General features: G+C 46.0%; 1 protein-coding gene across 2 annotated transcripts in view; it reads left to right on the top strand.

Moving 5' to 3' along the window:
• The first annotated feature begins 240 nt into the window (after nt 1-240).
• Nucleotides 241-20,433, top strand: part of LOC142587443 (epoxide hydrolase 2-like) — a 56,560-nt gene continuing 36,367 nt past the window's right edge. For both annotated transcript variants that reach the window (XM_075698466.1, XM_075698465.1), the window contains exon 1: nt 241-411. The gene's annotated coding sequence lies outside the window, so the exon portion shown is untranslated. The remainder of the gene's footprint in view (nt 412-20,433) is intronic.

Raw genomic sequence — 20,433 nt, 5'->3', positions numbered from 1 at the left:
CGGAGCAGATAATCTCTCGATCCCCCCCCCCCCCCCCGCTCCCACCGCCAGGCCTCTTCCCCGAAATGACACACGGCGCTTTCTCACATTCTTCCACTGGCGTTGAACACCACAGCTGTTTATTTCTACACCCTCACCACTAACACACCCTCGACCGTTGCCTCGCCCACTTGCCTTACCCTTCTCCCATTTAAAAGAACTCGACCTATGTATACTACGCCGAGTGAAGCATACGTCGCTTGGAAGAAGACAAGCGAACTTGCAGAATTGTTGGCTCGCGCTTTTACGTTCTTCTCGTTTTGCTCATCGACTAGAATTTCTATCTCGAGCCTTCCCTTTGTTTTCCCTGGATCACGATACACAAGAAAGATAGCAATTTGGGCGGGACACACGGACTCCTTCATTGTACAGGTAATTTTGTTAGACTGGCGTTCGTTATAGAGACGGCTGACTATAGCGCAATCTGATACGAATTCGTGTCTCAACACGTATGTCCACAGTGAACAGTACGCGAGAGGCACATTTTTTTCCTTCATGATGTTGAATTTACCTATTTTATTTAAAAAACGTTTCGCGAAGTACATGACGCCGCGGTGCTGACAAATTTTCAAGGGCCTCTTTAAATAATTCGTTCTGGCCAATTGGTTAGGCATTTGGTAGCTAAATGCAATGGTTGTCGCGGTACTCAAATCATTTAAAGAACATTGGGGAATACGTCAAAAGTCGTGTGCTGCATCTGCGCAAACGACTGGTACAGCTACGCTGCGGTGTAAAAAAGTTTCAACTGGCCAGATTTTGAAGATAGTACTTTGTTTATTCGCGTTCAAAGACTTTTACCTGGCAAATAGTCTCCTTGCGCAGAAATACAGTGCTCTCAGCGACCCCTTGGGAATAGATATGGAAATCTTACCGAAATGCGTTCAGCGCCTTCTGTGTTTCGCGCATAATTTCAGCAATATAGACAGCTTTAGTATAGCATGCGCTAGCTATACCATAGCGTAGGCTAAAAATAGCGAATCATCATTGCGCATGCGCTGAACGCTAAACGAAATAGCGGGCGTACAGAACGCAAACGAGTTAGCGTTTTTGCGTGGTTCGCGGAGTTTGCGTAAAATATGGCGGTGGTCCCGGCTGCCCACTTCGAACTGTATTTGGCGTTGCTTTTGTAAAATGTACGTCCTTCGTAACAAATGATTGCGTAAATGGCTTTTGTTTAGTCCCATGCCGTTTCGACGACAGAGTATTATGGATAACCTCGTGGTGTTTTCGAGATCGCTTCTCGTTTCGAACGAGTCGAAGCCTACCGAAAGAAATGGATGTTATGAGCCTCCCCTTTAGAACGGGGCGGTGGGTTGCGCCCCGAAGCTCTTGCTATTATACTGCCTAATGTCCTACCTAAGTTAAACAATAAAAAAGTGAAAAAATAAAAAAGTAAACATTTTGAACTCGCACACCCAAATTTTCTGATCCCCTATTGGTAACTGTGCTTTTGTACGTTTCCGTTTTTTGTCGTTTCCCTACTTTTCGTCCACCAATGCTCCAATCGCCACTTACTAATGCCTATTCCGGACATGTTTACTTTTGCACTGCTCCCACTGAACCCAAGGGCTTCAAGGAGGCCAGTGGTGCCTAAACCGACCGCTGGGTAGACGTCTTCACATTGTAATAAAACATGCTCTATAGTTTCGCTGGCTTTACCACAGCAAGCACATGCTTCTTGTTCCTTCTTATATCTCGCTCTATAGGTGCGTGTTCTAAGGCATCCCGATCTCACTTTGAACAGTAATAAGCTTCCCTTTGAGTTATTGTAGATGGTTTCTTTCCTCATTTCGTTTTTCCCTATTAAGTAGTTACTTATGGCAGGTTTCCTTTTCATTGCCGCCACCCATGAGATATTTCCGCCTCTCTGACTTTCCGCTTGACCGTATTTTTGCTGTGTTCCCCACACTACAGGCTACATACTTGCTGGTAAGCTTTCTAGTTCTTTTTCTCCACTGTGAATCAGTCTTTTTCCTGTACAGATACCTGAACACTCTCCCAGCCCATTTACTTTCTTCCATATTCCTCAGGCGTTCTTCATACTCAATTTAACTGCGCGCTTCCCTCACTTCAAAACTAGTCCAGCCCATATCCCCCTGCACAGCTTCATTTGTAGTCTTCCCGTGAGCTCCCAATGCGAGGCGACACACTGACCTTTGACTCCCATCGAGTCCTGATTGTACCCCTGATTTAAAGCAAACAACCGCATTTGCAAAAGCAAGTCCTGGAACCACTACACCATTCCACATACCTCGGAGGACCTCGTACCTATTGTATCCCCATAGCGCTCTGTGCTTCATTATTCCTGCATTTCTCTTCCCCTTCACTGTTATTGTTTTTTCCCGTGTTTCCGTATATCCTTCGTTTATCCATATACCAAGGTATTTATATTCTGTTACCCAAGGTACTTCCTGGCCCTGTATCGCCACTGTCTGCTCACTGTTCTCATTAAATACCATGACACCTGATTTTCCAACACTAAATTTAAAACGTAAATTGTTGCCTTCCTGCCCACAGATATTAGCCGTACGTTGCAAATCACTTTGCTTGTTAGCTTGCAACACAATGTCATCCGCATAATATAAACCTGGGAGCTGCTGCTCTACTACAGTAGCCGCCTGTTTGTATGAGAGATTAAACCCGATATTAATTCCTTCTAGCGCCCTCTACGTCCTCACCATGTACATCATAAACAGCAGCGGGGACAAAGGGCACCCCTGCCTCAGTCCCTTGTTGATATTAACTTTCTCTTCGCTTCTCATCCCTTCCCATTCAACGCAAACGGTATTTTCTAGGTAAATCTCTAAAAAGCTGCACAAAATCGTCACCTAAGCCTTCCCCTTTCAGAATATCCCACAATATTTTGCGGTCAACGTTGTCATAGGCTCCTGTAATGTCTAAAAAGGCCACATATAACGGTCTGCTTCCTACCTTTGATATTTCAATACAGTGAGTAAGAACAAATAAGTTATCATTTAAATGCCTACCTATTTTGAAGCCATTCTGAAGTTCTCCCAAAATGCCATTATTCTCTGCCCAAGCTTGAAGCTTTAATTTGATTGCCTGCATTGCTAGCCTGTACATTACCAATGTAATGGTCCACGGTCTATACGAGTGAATTCTATCTTTCTCCCACCTTGTCTTTATAAATTAAATTCATTCTACTTTGTCGCCAACTGTCTGGTATTCGTCTACCTTTTAAGGTTTGTTCCACTGCTTTCACCATAGCTTCATCACTTTTTGGTCCTAGTTCATTAATCAGCCTAACGGGAACCTCGTCTAGCCCTGTGGCTGTGGGCTTAAGAATTTTCTCTTTCGCTTTCTTCCAGTTGAAATTTGTCAGCACGAGCTCCTTTTCCACTTGGGTCTCTTTCATGCTCTTTCTGTTCTTCAAGTGCAACCTCGTCATTGCCTTGGAAAGATTCGGCTGTTATTTTTTTTTCGGATGTAATTTATTGCCGCTTCTCCTTCCAGTCTGTTCTTATCGTCGTCTAAGGTATGTTCTAGTATTGTTGTTGACTTACTGCCTTATAATTTTATGTGGTTCCACAATATCCTAGGTGCGGCCTTCTTTTTCTCACGCATTTCTGACCAACCAACGTTCACTTCCAACTTTTAATTTTGCTTGCACCAGTATTCGAATCATATACGTTTTCTCCCGGTATATTTCCCATTTACTGGTTATTTCATCCTGCGGCAACTGCGCCTTCTTTACCTGCCTGTGCTCTCGAGATGCTTTCGGTCGTTCTGCGGTCGCTTCTCGTATCTCCCTGTTCCACCAGCTTTTCGGCTTCTTTGTTCCTTTCGAACGAATATGTTGTTTCTCTTTCCGTATTTCTGTTGTTATTACACTTAGAAGCTCACCATATTACCACTCTTTACTTGGCCATTTGCCAATTTCTTCCTCGCCTCTAGTGACTATATTTGCTATTTGTTCTGGCTTCAAATTTGGACTGGCCATTTAGCGCTCCTTCCTCTCTTTCCCAACTACATATCCCATTTTTAGAATGATGCGTTTATGGTCACTTCCTATGCTGCTATACTCTTCCTCATCAATGACCATTTCTCTTAACTTATCATGAATTCCTTCTGTCATCAGACAGTAATCAATGGTCGATTGCTGGTTTCCCACTTCCCACGTGATCTGCCATTCACACTTAGGCCCTGTATTCACGATAGCGAGGTTATGTTGCTCACAAAGGTCTAGCATTCACTTCCCGTTGTTGTCGGTATAGCCTTCTAAATCCTGTATTTAGGCACTCATGTCGCCTAACAGGACAATTTCAGCACCATTCCTGAAACCCTTAATATCCGCGCTTATGCATTCAACTAACTCTTTATTCTTCTCTGTGCAATTATTTCTGCTCCACAAATACGTAACGCCCAGCCAAGTTTCTTTACCACTCATTGTAGCTGATAACCAAAGATGCTCTTGACATTTTGAATTTATTCTTTTCTCCATTTGGCTCCCTGATAGATGAGCATTCCAACTCCCCCTTCCTTTCCTTCCGACTTAGTTCTGTTGCACCCCTTCGCAAACATAATTCTCAATAACTGGCGGCTCTTCTGAGTCTCCAAGGTGCGTTTCTGTAACCGCGTACACCCCTATTTGTTCTCTATTTAACTGCGCCTCAATCTCTGCCCACTTTCCCTTTCTTCTGCTGTCTGCATGTTTGTGTAGCCTAGTGCATGGCGAGCTCTTTCTTGCTTTCGTCCTTTTCTTGGTATTGACGGCGATGCTCTTCTAAGGTTCCACTAGGGAACCTTCTTCATTACTATCAACTCTGGCTTCCTGAGCGCCCACCGTCCCCCTAAAAAACCAACAGCACGACCACCAATTCGCCAGCCCACTTCTTGTGGCAGCCTGTAATTGAAGTGGATCCCGTCTCGTTTAAAACTACCACACCATCTCACTTCCCTGTTTACTTCGACGACCTCGAAGCCTTTCTCTCGGCTCATTTTCCATATTGCCTCATTAGCAGCCATTATGGCTCTTTGGGCTCTTTGTACGTGACTGTCACATACAGGCACCTCAGGCACCCTGCACACCACGATCTTCACCTGAGAGGATAGCTCGGGCAAGTCATCCACCCCCTTCGCCAAGCGCTGGGCTAGTCCTGTCCCTTTCCTGTTCAGGACGTCATTTAGCCCACCTGCTACTATGACAAGGTTGCCCACGTGGGTACTTTCCGCGAGCTTTTGTTTTGCTCGCTCGACGGCAGAACCCAGTGTCCGCCCTGGAAATGTCCCTACCGCCATTCTTTTATCGCCTTTCACCCTCTCCACAATTGCTTTTGAGCAACTAGCCATGTTTGAGTCACCGGCGATAATCACCCTTTCACTCTCTCCTACCTCTCCCTGCTTCCCTTTGTCCTTTTCCGCGTGATTCGAACTGGACAAGGGGCACTGTTGCCTGGGCTCCTGCTTTTTCCACGCGGCGGCCTCGAGGTAGCTGCCGCTCTTTCCAGCTAACCCTCCATCACGCTGCACGAATTCCACGTACCTTGGTTACACTCCCTCACCGGCGGCATCGGAGGTCTGCGCTCCATTGTCACGCACATTCTCGTTCACAATGGCGGCCCTGTTCAGCATTTCCTCGGCTGCTTCAAGTCTCTTTTCAACTACCTTCCGTGCATCACGCTCCCTGTTTAGCTTATTTTTGAGCTCTTGCACCTGTTTGACAAGCTCTTCCTGGAAAGCCTCCATTTTCTGTAGCCTAGTATCGACATCACATTGTGTGCCGGTTGGTTCGATGCCCTCTCTATGCTCATCCGTATCCTCATCTGCCTTGAGCGACCCCCGCGCACTGCCTGCTTTCCCGGCTTTCTCGCCATGTATTGCACGGCTTTTTGCAAATACTATAATACTATAATAATGCTACTACTGATGCGAATACTACAATACTATACCACTATATCAATGCAGAGCACGTGCCTTTTAGCAAGAACCGATACGCACAGGATCCAAATTCTCAAAATGTCGCAAAGCAACTCTGAGCACTGCTTCAAAAGCCATCAATGCTGCGGAGACCGAAGGTATGACACGCTCTCGCACGCGCTCAACCACGCGGCCACGCTCTCACTTTCCTATCAAAAACACGCACAGTAAAACCACCTAATAGCTATTAATCTTGCCACCTCCAAGCTACCATTTAAAAACTACAGACACTCAACGTCCCAACCGGCTGCACGTGTTGAAGCACGGGGCGCGGAAGGACGCTCTAACAATCCTGCAAAACCAAATGTGCGCGAAACACACCCACGCACCCGAAATACGAGAGACAAAAAAGAAAGAAAAAGGAAAACCACCCAATTACTAGTTAAAGGCAAAAAAAAACACGCAAATGAAATACAAAAGAAGCTCAAAGCATGCACAAAAACTTATGATTTCGTTGCCGCCACGGAGCCCCCAAAAGCACGTCCATTCGCCACAAAATCCAAACCAAACTCCCTTATGGATGGATGTTATGAGCGTCCCCTTTGGAACGGGACGGTGGGTTGAGCCTCCAAGCTCTTGCTATTATACTGCTTGATCTCCTACCTAAGTTAAAGAATAAAAAATAAAAAATAAACACTATGAACTCCCACACCCAAATTTTCTGATGCCCTATTTCCAACTGTGCTTTTGTATGTCTCCGTTTTTTGTCGTTTCCCTACTTTTCGTCTACCCATATTCCAATCGCCTCTTACTTTCGAGATGTTAGCGCCACATGTCACTACAGGCGGGAAATAGCCGCAACGACGGCATATGGCCTCTGAGATTCGAAGATCTCGCCGGCCAACTAAACCTGTAGAAAACGTGTGCTGCTTAGCGTACACTATTGGCCTCGAGCTCCACCACTGGAAAAGCTGGCGCCACCGTCGTCGTGACGTGCTAGGAGGGATCACGTGGACATAGCGGCCGCGTCGGCTGCTTCGGGCGCGCCGAAGGGAGCTGAAAACGAGTTTAAATTCCCTCGAACGCTGCGGTCCTCATTTAGTGGCGAAATTTTCCCGCTTCGAGTGTCTCCTTTACAACGCTTGAAAGCACTACAATAGGTAGTGGCTGACTTTGAAGGCGCGCAACATGGTAGGCTACTGCTCGGTGCCGCAGGGCCGGACGCACGTAACGGAGGCCGGTGTCAGCCTTATTCACACGTAGCCGCAGGACAAGAAGCTGCGTGAAGCTTGGCTCGCGAAACATAAAACCGACAAACAGTCATCGGCTGCAACTCGGGTATGCAGCAAGCACAGACGCGAGGAAGATTTCTGCTACGGCGCCCGGTCTGCGATGTTCTGAAAACGCGCACTGAGACGCTCGCCCGAGTCCGCTGCCCGACTAATGTCATGACGGTTTGGTGTATGAACTTGTCGATGCTATAGATACTGGCAAGTTCAGTGGAGTGGAAAGGCAGCGGTAAGAAGCACATTCAAAAAGAAGCATGGCATATGGTCATGTTTGTGTTATGAATTAATGCACTGGATTACAAAAAAGGAGCAGAGGGAAATTGCACGCTGAGAGCACCGATAAACATGCAGTGCGACGCAACTCGAGAAATAGTATTGAAAGGTCAAAGAATTTAGAAGAAAAAAAAGATTGAATCGTCGCGACGGCACATCACAGTCCCCGTAGGCGTCGAAGTCTCTACAATGAAATTATTTTTGAACAGCTCGGATAGCGCCCACGCAACAATGGTTGCTTGTATACTGTCAAATGCTCATATTCTGCGGCCTAAAGCTCATGGCACGGTGCGAAAACGCGCGCGCGGAGAAAGCGAAACAGTGCGCGGACAAGCATGCAGACGCGCACTCGGTCGCTGCGAACCTGCGCGATCGCTGCATTGAGGCTTCGTTCTATTACACTCCATTTAGTTATACAAACACTATAAGAACATATTTCACATAGTTTTCTCTCAGCGTTTACCTACCTTTCACGCAAGAAGCCGGTTCGGGAGACTCCATCGCAGCGACCTCGCGCAGTGGCGTTCCACTGTACGTATTCGGTAAAGAGATAGCGTCTGTAAACGATTGTGTGCTTTCAGTTTGCCCAAGATTATTATTTAGACAGTAAGAAACTTCTCTCGTTTCGAAAGTACTTACAGAAATGTCCAGGAGAGCTCGCGCGTGGTGTTTTCAGTGAGCGCTGACAGCAAAACCTATGAGGAGCGCGCCACGTGATCCCTCATACTACGCCAGCGAGGCGCTTCCGATAGATGGCGACTCCGTAACTCCTCGCCGCCAATAGCGTATAGCGTGAGCGATAAGCTGCGTACGCTAAATTAGAACTGTCTAATAATAGTGTCACAACGATAACTTTTGAAGTAGGCTTTCTCTTTTTTTGCGGGGTAAGAGAGTGAAATAAGCGGTAGCCAGACCTGACAAATGCCCGTATTTAAAAATATAAATTAATAATGGGGTTTTACGTGCCCAAACCGCGATCTCATTATGAAGCACGCCGTAGTGGAGGACTCCGGAATAATTTCGACCACCTGGGGTTCTCTAACGTGTACCTAAATCAAAGTACCACGGGTGTTTTCGCATTTCGCCCCTATCTAAATGCGGCCACTCTGGCCAGGATTCGATCATCCCCTCTTTTGCGTCGAGGGTAACCAGGGACAGAACTTTATATCGTTTACTGTTGTACACTTTTAACGATACAGACTGCCAGTGCTAACCAACATCGGAATAGGAACCTTCGCACACTACAGGGTATACAAGCACAAGCTTTAATTGCGCATCCACCACAGCCATTGTGGCTATAGTACATGAGCACCTGATAGCAACGTACGTTGCAGTCGATGCCCTAAGAGTCCGCTTTCGCCACATCGCAAATGCATCTTCACTATCTTGAGTACTAACTAAGAACTTGTCACGCGTAAATGTTTTCATTAGCTTCCGCACAGCTCACCATGTATGGTTGCGTAACATCGAATTACCTCTATGCAGCGCCGCGGTCGTCGCGATGGTGGTTTCCAGTTTCACCTAGAATTTGTGTTATCATTCATTATCCAAATGAAGGCATACATGTCCTCGGTAGCATTGAAAGAGTTAACATTGTTGCTTCTGCCCCAAGTCCACAGTGACGACTTACATACTTACACGGGAGAACCACCGACGCACCCGAGTTCAACTGCTGCAGTATCATTCCCGGCTAATCTATTGAGATAAAATTCTGGACATCACACTTGACATTGACGGCAGTCACCGAAATTGCAACCATGCGTGCAGCACTTCAACTCAACAATCAAGGAACGCCCAAAAATGGTGCGTCGTTCACGATTTAAAGGCAGCCTCCTTCATAGTTAACTATCTGCAGCATGCCGTGAATCCGGCCAAGTTGTCGCCCATATACGAGCAACCAACTAGCCGGCATCCCACAAAGGACTTGACGTTTTTGATTGGCTCCTATGATTGCCGTGAAGGAAAGGAAATGACCAAGCAAATGCTGGCGCTCGACCAGCCCATGCCATTGTCGATTGCATTACTATCCCGATGCCAAAATTGTATGCAGCAGCAAAGCACTGCTTGCTTGTACGCCAGCATTGCATTACCCCAAGTAGAGATCTGCAGACTGTACAAACCAATGTCTTTGTTGTTTGTATGCCCTTCTTAAGCTCCGCTCTCCACACGGCTTCGCACAGCGTGACATAATTCTTGTTATAGCTGCGTCACACGGGCGTTTGGAAGGCCTTCCAACCGATAGTCAGTTGACTCAAAGGTCAAGTTCGAGCCGCTACACGGGCAGTTTCGAAGGCCGCCGAGACAATTCTCTATCGAGTCAATGGAGCACCTTATAACTCTATCGAAATCTCAATGGCCTTTGAGCAACGAAAACGGAAACAGTGCGAACATGCCCTCTCGTTCACAGTGTGCTCGTACTATCGGTTAGAAAGAAGAAATGAAACCAAAATGCTCTAAAAATACTATATATGAGTGTTGTTAATTATTCAATAAAGTATTTTTGCCACTTGATATGTGCGAACTGCACATACTCTCGACAACAGCGACACGCAGCGATGCAAACGTAGCCGCTGTTTCGCTACTCAACAACTTAAAAACTAAACATACATGTATGGCAATGTATAAACATTTCTTTAAATGTATAAACAAACATAACCGAAGTTATAGCGCTTCTAAGTGGTTTTAATGTTGCTTAACTTTTCGTGACATGAAAACGAAAATAAAGATTCGCAGTGCCACACAATTTTACGAGAAACACCTGAACCACTCAACGGCCTTTCGAAAGTGCCGTGTAGCAGCGCGACAACTCCTTCGAGTCGATAGAGTTGTGGCATTTCGAAGGCCGTCGACTGAAAGGCCTTCCAAATGTGCCTGTGTGACACATGTATCAGTCTTCTATTGGTTAGGATAATGCCTACTTTTTTCTCATCGGAATGGCCATAAGCCCCGGATGTGTTGTTTGTGCGTGCAAATCGAGAATTGCGCGCCTTCTGTGTGATAGTGCTCGTTTCGTTGCACAAATAAAAACGGCCTGCAGCACGGTCTACAAGTTTCACAACTGTCCGCTTGCACAAAATGTAATTCTTACAGAACGGTCCAAGCTCAAGTCAGCTCTAGTTCCTCTAAAAGTGCTATAATGTGTTGCTCAAAAGTGCCGGCACCGGTTGAAAAACTAAAGTTGTCAGTTGTCTTCATTTTGCTTGTGCGTACTTATTTTCTTCATATCTCTTTTACTATCATCTTTTCGGTCTTTACCCTCTGCACCAGTTCTGAGTAGCCAACCGAACAGTTACCTTCGTTAACTGTCCGGTTATCCCACTCTCTGCCTTTCATGCATTATTTCCTTTCATTCACGACAGTAATGTTCTATGCAGGAGAGTTGTGTCTTCCGTGTCATAGGCAAGACGACAATATTTCAACACGTGAAATGAGCAGAAGAGTGCCCCCTAAAAGGTTAAGCGTGAATCGCAGTAATAACCCAGGGAATTTCTTCGGACCAGTATTGAGAACTTCTGTTTAGTGGAGGATGAAAATCAGATTTTTCTCGAGGAACACAAAAGAGGTGCTCACGGCGAGACTTCATGCATGATAACATTTAAGAAATGAAGATACTTCTTTTTACTCACAGTTTTGATATGATAAGTGCAATGCATCGCTTTATTGCTCTGCACAAAATGCAGCTAACACGCACTTTTTCTTCAAAGCAACTACGCAAGCCCCAACAAAATTGACTGGAAGGTACTCTCGGCGCCCAGTGTCTCCCACAATCAAGACAAGCAGCTCACTTTTCACGTTTACTCTGCCTTTTCAATTAAATTAGTCTTACTAAATTGTTCCGCACTCAATTCAGCCCTAGTGATACCACACGGCAAGGGATTCCTCAGTTAAAATGTTCTGTTTCCTGAAATCAACGCGCCGATTTCAGACGAAGCCAGAGCAACAATTTGCGGAATTCGGTACCCATACGCCCTTCCTTTAACTACGGTTTATCGTTACGTACGTCAGATCAGCCGCTGTATCGAGCCTTCTGGCCAACGTTATAGGCATGTCGTATTAATATCAAGATTTGGAAATTCTATTAGCCACGAGCGCAAAAATTAGACAGTCCCAGGTTACAATTACCATCCCCGTTACAGAGAGCATGGATGAATGAATTCAGGTGTTTTGCGTGCCAGAACCACGATTTCATTATGACGCACGCCACAGCGGAGGACTCCGGATTATTATTTATTGCCAGGAGATCTTTAACGTGCTCCCAATGCATGGTCCATGGGTGATATTGCATTTCGCCCCCACCGAAATGCGGCCACAGCGGCCGGGGTTTGATACCGCGACCTCGTGCTCAGCAGCGCTACACCATATCCACTAAGCTACCACGGCGAGAGATTATAAATATCACTTGCACTTGTACAGAAATGAAAGTTAACGACCTCATTCTGGCATTTTCAATTTCGGTTGACTTCCCCACGTTTTCATGTCGTTCCTCTCTCGTCTTCTTGATGTTTCTCAAATAACGCAGACAACATAAGAAAGACTGTACAAAGCACCGGCGCCGACATTTATTTTCGATTCTTTCTTTTTTGAACTCACTTTATGCGTATTTAACAATATCAACAATGGCCGGGTAAGGGATGTTTGAGGTTTGACGAGGCGGCTAGTGTTCGTCCAAGCCGTAACGAAGCTAAGTACACTGCCAAATGACTTAAAGGCGAGCAAATGGGTGTGGGGTGATAGCTGTACTCGGGCAAGATGAGAAAAAAAAGAACAGAAGCAAAATACATACAGGACGTGCGATTTATGCAGCAATAAGGTACTTCTTTTCTTGCAAAGAAACATATATTCGCGACTCACTGCTAACAGCAACAGATAAAGCTAAAACACGAGAAAGCATAAACGTATCTCCCAAAATCCATGTTTATTTTGCCGCAAATATCACGGGAGTCTGTGATAAATTTATCTCGTAACCGCGTAATATAAAGAAGGTTTTAATTATCTATCTTCTTAATTTTTAACTATGAGGTTACTATGTCATAAAAGCATGGCTGTATCACATTACAACCTCATGTGGCATCATATTAGGTACGTGGGAAGACGATACAGTACAGAGAAAATTGTATTTTTGTTGCAAACAGATTTCCATGCATCGCCTGTTGTCGCCCCTTGATAGCATACTACAGTGTATCCTGACGTCAAAAATACTGCACCTTGTTTAAAAAATACATATTGATCAAACGTTTTCTTTACAGCCACATCTTTGGCAAATTAAGTGGCATTGAAAAAAAAGGAAACTGTTATATACATAATATTTACTGGCAGAACTTTTGAGACTGTAAAAAGCAGTATTAATAAAGAAATTACAGAAAGATATTTTCCTTTTACCCTCACACCACACTTTTCTTTTCTCTTGTCTTTCATGTTTAGCATGCTCGGTAGTTAATTTGCTATAACTGGGTTTTGTGACGTTATATGGATGCGGCGCATCAAATGGGCCATTGAGCGAAATAGGCGGCGTCTCTACCAGCGAAACGGCTGTTAATTCCCATTGGCTGCAACGCCAACTCGCGAGCATGCCTGTGTTACACAATGGGCACGATTAAGGTCCCTCTGTAATTTTCAAGGTAGCGACATCTTCCGCGCGCGCCATCTAGGAAGTTCCTGCAGCAGACGGTGCCCACGCTAAACTACGGCACCGCGGCATTCGTGAGGTGAAAAATATCTGCACACGCGCGGAAATAAGACCTACTGGTGCCTGATTGAGGTGAAAAACGGAAGAAGGGCCCAAACTACTAAATCTAGTCCCTTAATTTCAAATGAACACTGAAAGAAAAACGCTCAAGAGAGCGGAATGAGGGCTTGATCGCCTTGATTCCGCATGTTTATATTTCGTTCGTTAGCGCTCAATCACCGCGCGAGCCTTGGTGATTGCTTGCAGTTAATCCCGTTTGCTCTGTTAATTATTTTGCATGTAAGTGTGCTGCGTGCCCATAGCGGTTACATTGAACGAAGAATTCGTGTAAAAAAGAAGGCTCACAGTCGCTTGGACCGAAAATCTTTTGACATAATGTCGCTGAAACGTGCGACCCTCACGGTAACTAAACAACATCTTGTGTATGTGTGCATATGTGGAAATGATTGCGCCAACAGTCTTCTTGCCGCTGAATGTGTCTGTCGTTTAGCGATTACACGACAACTGTTGTGTATTGCGGTTCAATGCTACGAGGCAGTGCAACTGTCGTGACATTCTGAAGCGGCGGTATCGTGTCAGCGAGTCTCCTCGATCGTGTTCGGGCGGCCAGAGCGATCTAATCTCGCGGCACACCAACATCGAGCGTAGTGTGTGCGCGTGCGTGACTGCGGTTGACTGTTCTCGTGAACCGTGCGACGTCACCAAGTAAACTTGAATCATGACGCGCATTGTTGTGCTTATGCCTATTCGCCTCCGTGCACCGCTACAGCCCCGTTAGAATTAGAGGGCCCTTATACGAAACGCACGCGCATTGGCCTAGCTATTACTGCACTGTGTTTTGCTGGCATTCCGTGTATCGGTTCTGGCGTTTTTCTTATGTTAATTTGCAGCTGTGTGTTTTTCATCAGTAAAATGACATCGCCGATTACTGAAACATCTTCGAGTGTAAGAGAAACTTGGAAGGAACGAGCTCGCAGCTGTATGTAATGTACTTTTATATATTGTATTATACTTTATTCTTTGAAACAAATACTGCATAGCAATGGCTATGCAGTATTTGTGTTCAAAAGCAGAGTAATGCAGGCACTTAGGAATATATTTATTCACGTATGCAATGCACCAAATACGATTAGGATATGCAGAGTTGGAAATGACTTTTTGGACGTATTGTAGAGCGCAGTTAATAACGCGCGCACAAACACAGGAAAGTGTAAAAGTAGAATTCGCTGTTGAAATTTGCTGAAATTGCGGACGTAACGCAATGCGGATATTTGTCAGCGAGTTAATGCGCTTCTTCCCCACTATTTACTTGTATGCTAGGTCATACTGCACTTGCTAAGTCAACGGGCTCATAATGCACATAAATCAATAATCGCTACAAACTTCGGCCGTCAACATTCATGCGCGCGAATGAAATACTATCGCAGCTCTGCACACACACGTGTATACTTTCTCTCGCACCTTCGTATCGCTCTACGTTACTTTCCTCGCATAGTCGTGCAGTTACCGACGGTTCAGTCTTTCCGTCCAATTCTATGCGACCACATTTATCTTCTGGTTAGGTTTTGTTTGGCGCGCGGGATGCAAAATAACTTCTTGGCGTCCACCGTCTGATCTCGGCACCCACCAGCACAGCAACAAGGCATTTCGGTCCTTCGCATCCTAGGTCATACTGAGTTATTCAGCGGGCTCCATAACGAACTAAAATAAATATTCACCACAAACTTCGGCCATCAACATTCATGCGCGCGAGTGAAATACTATCACAGCTCGACACACGCACGTGTATACTTTCTATCGCACCTTCGTATCGGTCTACGATACTTGCCTCGCATAGTCGTGCAGTTAGCGACGGTTCAAAGTCCTTCCGTTAAATTCTGTGCAACCATACCTTTCTTCTGGTTAGGTTCTGGTTGCCGCGCGAGATGCAAAATACCTTCTTTCCATCCTTCGTCCGGTCTCGGCACCCAACCGCACAGCAAGAAGGCATTTCGGAACGAAATTATCGCAGCAATGTGCATAGCCCAACAGGCGAAACGCGCGCACCTCGCCCGGCGCGCAGGAACTTTCATGGCGACGAAGGGGTGGAGCAAGGTCACATGTCACCGATCAGCCTATCACTGGCGTCGTCGGCTGGATCAAAGCCTTTCGATACGTTGAAATTATTCAGGGGCTTTAGGTACGATACGTCAGGTGGCTTCTAGTTAATTGGGTGGAGACATGACAATTTTTGTTAATGCGTCCTTTGATTCAAGCGCTGCGCACCGCTTCAGGAAGCACGCTACACACCGCAGGATTCCCATATACCCGATAAATAATTTAATACCAGCATTATTATACCAAGAGATTTCGGTTTCTGTTTCTGGGCGCCGGGTGATGCTATGTCGTCGTAGGAGAGGAAACGCAACATGGCTTGGGCACGTGGGTTACAAAAGTAGTGACATAAAACTATGCTGTGTCGTCTGCTCTCGCATACGCGTGCTCTGCCAGCAAAGGTAAACAACTGGCGACTCTAAGTGCAAATCGCGATTATTATAATTATTTCGAAGAGCGACAACAATAGCAAGAAAATATTGCGGCTCGTGAGAGTCGGTGATTCGTTCCGTAGCTCCGTCAGCTTTAGCTTTGAAGTGAACCGGAAAAGGCGTAGCGACGATATCGGTACCGCCGAACGATCAGCGGCGGTGAGGCTGCCGTCGGTGGCAGAGTGAGTACTCCTCGGTCACTGATTGGCCACTTCGCCGCACAAATTCGTTCCCGACCCATCCTCTGTACGGCATGGAAGTCTCGCCGTTCGCGAGCAAAACCGCCGTCGCACGACGGCCCGCGAACGGCAAACGGCGTGCGGCGAGTTGCCGTGCCGGTAACGTGGACGGGCCTTCACACGTTGAGAAACGCCAAGCGAACGAGAAACCGCTCCGAACCGCCGAACTATGCGACTGGCAGATGCTACGTCAACTGCTCTCCGCTACAGCTCTGTGCATATCTCGGTTAAAGCCCCAACCAGACGTACGCGCTGGTACGCGGCGGCACGCGCAACGCCGCGTCTGAACGTGTACAGCGTCAGGCGCGGAGGCGGCATCGCATGTTGACGCGCGGCGGCGTGGTGACCTTGCACTGCTAGGTTTCTTGAGCCCGCGCCGGAAGCTGCCGTTCGCGCCACCCGCCCGACCCACCTCACGTGACGACGGCGAACCAACGTGACTTCCGGAACGATTTTTCGCGCGGCGTGCAGGCAAGCCCGGGCAAGCTGCGTGCGTTGTGATCGGAGTTCCGCGCAGGTTTTGGTATTTTTTTACGGCAGCCGCTGAAGTCTTCAGCCGCAACGGGTGTTAACGAAATGTTCATCGCAGAAGTTCGGGATCTGACACAGCGCTGGTTATATAATCACGGAATACCAACTAGCCCATCCTCACACCTTGCTTCGGCATTCTCACATTGTACTGGCGTTAGGAATCACACGGAGGCCTCAGGTAAATTTCCTCTGTCGCCCTGATGTTCCACGCAAACTACAAGTGCAATAAGATCCCACTAGGCGCACCGTAAGCTGTAAGTGCGATAGAAAGCATGCGAGGGTGAGTCAAGAAGAATCACAGCTTGATTCCCGCCCATCCAATATTCTCGGCTACGTGAACCAAACACAAGCTAGAGGAGGAGAGCGTGCGTCTCGTAGTCCAGCGCGGACGTATCTGCGCAGCCTGTGCACGCGTAGCTCATCCGCCGCTCGCACGTCGTATCTTGGAGGCAACCGGCGGCAGAGACAAATCCTGAGGGCGAGCGATGATTGCCAGTCGCTTCGCGTGTGCCCTCTTTTAACACTCTACACGGTGTGGGAGCTCGCGTAATCTTCAGTGGCTGACCCGCCTTGAAGCGAGACGCAGCACAAAGCGTTTGCTCCCCTTTGCCGGGTGTATTGATCCGGCCAGCGGTGCGACGGCTAGTGCTCCTAGTCATCGATAAATATCTGTTCATGTTTGCGTGTACTCGCACGCCACCACGCTTGTTAATTTACTTAGCGAGCGAATGTATAGTGGAACTTACAAGGCCCGTTAAATTGCGAACATTATTTCAGTAGTTTAGTTATACCTTGACATCATCATCAATGCTTGGCTTTTTGGGCGAAGATGCGCTCATTTTTGTCAACACGGTAATTCTTCAATAGTATCGCCACGGTCATGACGCGAGTGGGAACGTTTTAGGTGGCCGTGTTACGTGGCTCTCGCATTTGCCAGCTGTGGTCTGGACATTGCCGAGAGAGTGAAAGTACAACGATTATCTGCATGCAAGATTGGCAGTTGACCTAATCAGGTTGTGTATTGTGACTGATCGCGTTGGAGGAACAAGCGAAGTGTTAGAACCGAGCTCACGACCTCTCACGAATGTTCGGGACCTACGAGCGGTGCTCTGCACATCTGGCTCTGCCGCAATAATGCATCAGATCCACTTGTAAATAGCTACCTCTCGAGTACTCTGTATATAAAGTGTCATAGTGTTTCTCACAAATATTACCTAGAGGGAAATATGGCGCTGCTGCGCTGTGGTATGCATGGGAATGCCGGTACATTGCGACTTCGGATTGGCATCGTCCTCGAGGAGCCAGGACGCCTTGGAGACGCGCCTGACAAGCACCGTTCTGCCTGTCACAATGGTTCATTTTCTACTAAAACAGCACGCAAAATACTCGTGTACCTTTATTATTACAGAAAAGCATGCTTCGTTTATTTATGAGAACTTGGTATTGCATCTACAATTATATGGTACGTAAGAAGTATCAGCGGGCCGCTAAAGTTGGAGGACAGACGACGAGATCCGCGCTCGCTTTGAAACAGTTTGTCATCTTTTCTTGCTTTTCTGCGCTTGGTCATGCATTGTAGGTGAGTAAAGATATTATATGCGCGAATGGAAACATTTGATGAAGATTTCACTTTAAGAACGCGTTATTTGTGTAGCCATATCCACGTTTTAGACGAAGCCTCTTACAACACCAGCCAACACAAGCCTCGCAGACGCATATACCGTCATTCCCATGACGGCACGGAGCCCCTTAAGAAACTCCCACAGATGGTGGCGCCAGATTTCCCTCTAGGTTTTATAGTGAGAAACTCTATGTAAAGTACTGTTATTTGCTAAGATTAAAGCCTCTGTGGCGTTCCATGCCTCATCGCAAGACGCAACAAGGGCGGCAGCGGTAGGTGAATAGAAGAGTTCTTGCCCCAGGTACTCTGTTCAAACTGACTCAAGCTGACTTTGTCAGCTTGAGCAAAAAAGCCACGATTAAGGATGAAGAAGCCTTACAAAACCCCTTTATGGCTCGCCCTACAAAATGAACCTGTCATTGTGGCACAGTGTGACATCTCGCATCAGCAATTTTACCTCGAGAAGCCCCATACATCGCCATTGTCCTAGGGACGCAGGCAGATAAGACCAACAGGGCATGAGTCCGAACTGGTGTCATCTGACACCGCTGCTACCTAGCCAACTCGAAGAAGTTCCAGCCACTTAAACTCCAACGTGCGTTAAGCTTGCGTGTTTTTTTCCTAATTATCTGATTTTTTGTTCTGTTGCTGTTAGCCGTGTAGATAATTAAGCGTTTCTTTCAATAAAAGGCTTGTGACTATTGAACCTGTCCGGCCCATTTGTTTTCTTCTACTTTTTATTCTTCTGTCGCGCCTCCAAAGTATGCTAATTAAGATGAGTCGCCTTGAGGAAACGTTAAATCCCGCCTGAGGCCATCCCTTGTTCGGCTAGTTCAAATGTCCATCGTTCTGCGAGTCTCCGTCATGTTGAGATATAGTAACCATTAATTATGAGCGCACTTTAACACAGTGATCACTCGTCTGGTCAGATACTACGCCATTATTTTGATTGTTCTATCCACCATGGTGCCGTTCGTGAGGATGACTACACTGCAAGACCCCCCGAACAAATAATAAGAAGAATCACTCCTAGACCACCTTATGCAGCAAACAATGTGGCAGACAACATAAGAACGCACGTTTAGGTTTATGTACGCTCCTGAAATTTTAGGCTCATTTCTTGCCTTAAACTCGAGGCTGCCATTTAAAAATCTGACGTGGGCTTTTAAAGCTCTTCCGCTAGCTCGCCAATAGAAATTGATTAATCGGACAGGCAGTTTTTCTGCTGACTAATATACGTTTCTGTTTGATTTCCTTTTTTTTTTGCAAGAAACTTCATGCAACGTCTGCCACAGCTACTCAAGTTTAAGTATTTGTCCGATTTGACCTTTTGTGATAGATCTCGTAGCCACGAAAAATAATATTTTGACTGTACCTACTGTTGTAGTTGGCCTACGGTGCTCCGAGCACTCCCTAATAAATGTCAAGGCTTTGTTGACCTTTTTACGTGGCAGTGGCGCATTAGAAAGACTAATGATATCATTCGGTCCCCTTTTATTTCTTTTTTTTCATGCATTTATTTTTGTCACCGCTCTCCTTTCCTTCTTTACTACCCCTTACCCTGGAGCAAGGTAGCAAACCAGAGGTTTTAACTCTGGTTAACCTTTCTGCCCTTCCCTCATTTGCATCGCTCTCTCTCTCTCTGATAGAAGAACGGATGATTTGGGCTTTGGTCAAATTGTCAACATTTTTCAATGGCCGCAGCAGTGAAGGCACTGAAGCTTCTCTCGAGTTGTGTAATTTTCTGATCTCACGTCTGGGCCGTTTTAAGAGGAAGCTTTAGCTCGGGTGCTCCTATCTAAATACACGTAAAAGCAGAATTCGTTTTTCTCGGCCACCACTGAACCAAATTTGACGAGGTTTGTTGCATTTAAAAGGAAAACTTAAGATCTAGTGACTGTTGGTTTCGGATATTTGATTTAGGTCGTCAATATTTTATTAAAAAATGGCAGAAATCGAAAATTTTCAAAAAACGAAACTATCAAATTTACAGCTCTGTAACTCAGCAACGAAAATTGATAATACAATTCAGTGAACTGCATCTAATAGTACATCTAAAGCGGACAAAATTGATAGGTTACACATGAATGTCAAAAAATATAGTAAAATGGAAATATAGGTTTTGCAGAACCCTTGTAAACAACGTAACAAATTCACGTACGATATAAAATGACGTATCGAATTTGTCCGCTTTCAATGATCTGATGGATCTCGTTTACAGAACCGCGATATCTGCTCTTGATGCAGAGTTATGAATTTGTAAACTTCGTGCTTCTATTTTTTTCAAACTTTCGAATTTTTGAAAATCCTTTTAACAAAATTCAGGACCTAAATAGAGATTCCGCGACCAACA

This window comes from Dermacentor variabilis, chromosome 7 (assembly GCF_050947875.1).
Source record: "Dermacentor variabilis isolate Ectoservices chromosome 7, ASM5094787v1, whole genome shotgun sequence".
NCBI lineage: Eukaryota > Metazoa > Arthropoda > Arachnida > Ixodida > Ixodidae > Dermacentor > Dermacentor variabilis.
Note: the sequence above shows the minus strand (reverse complement) of the source record. Positions and strands in the feature narration are given on the sequence as shown.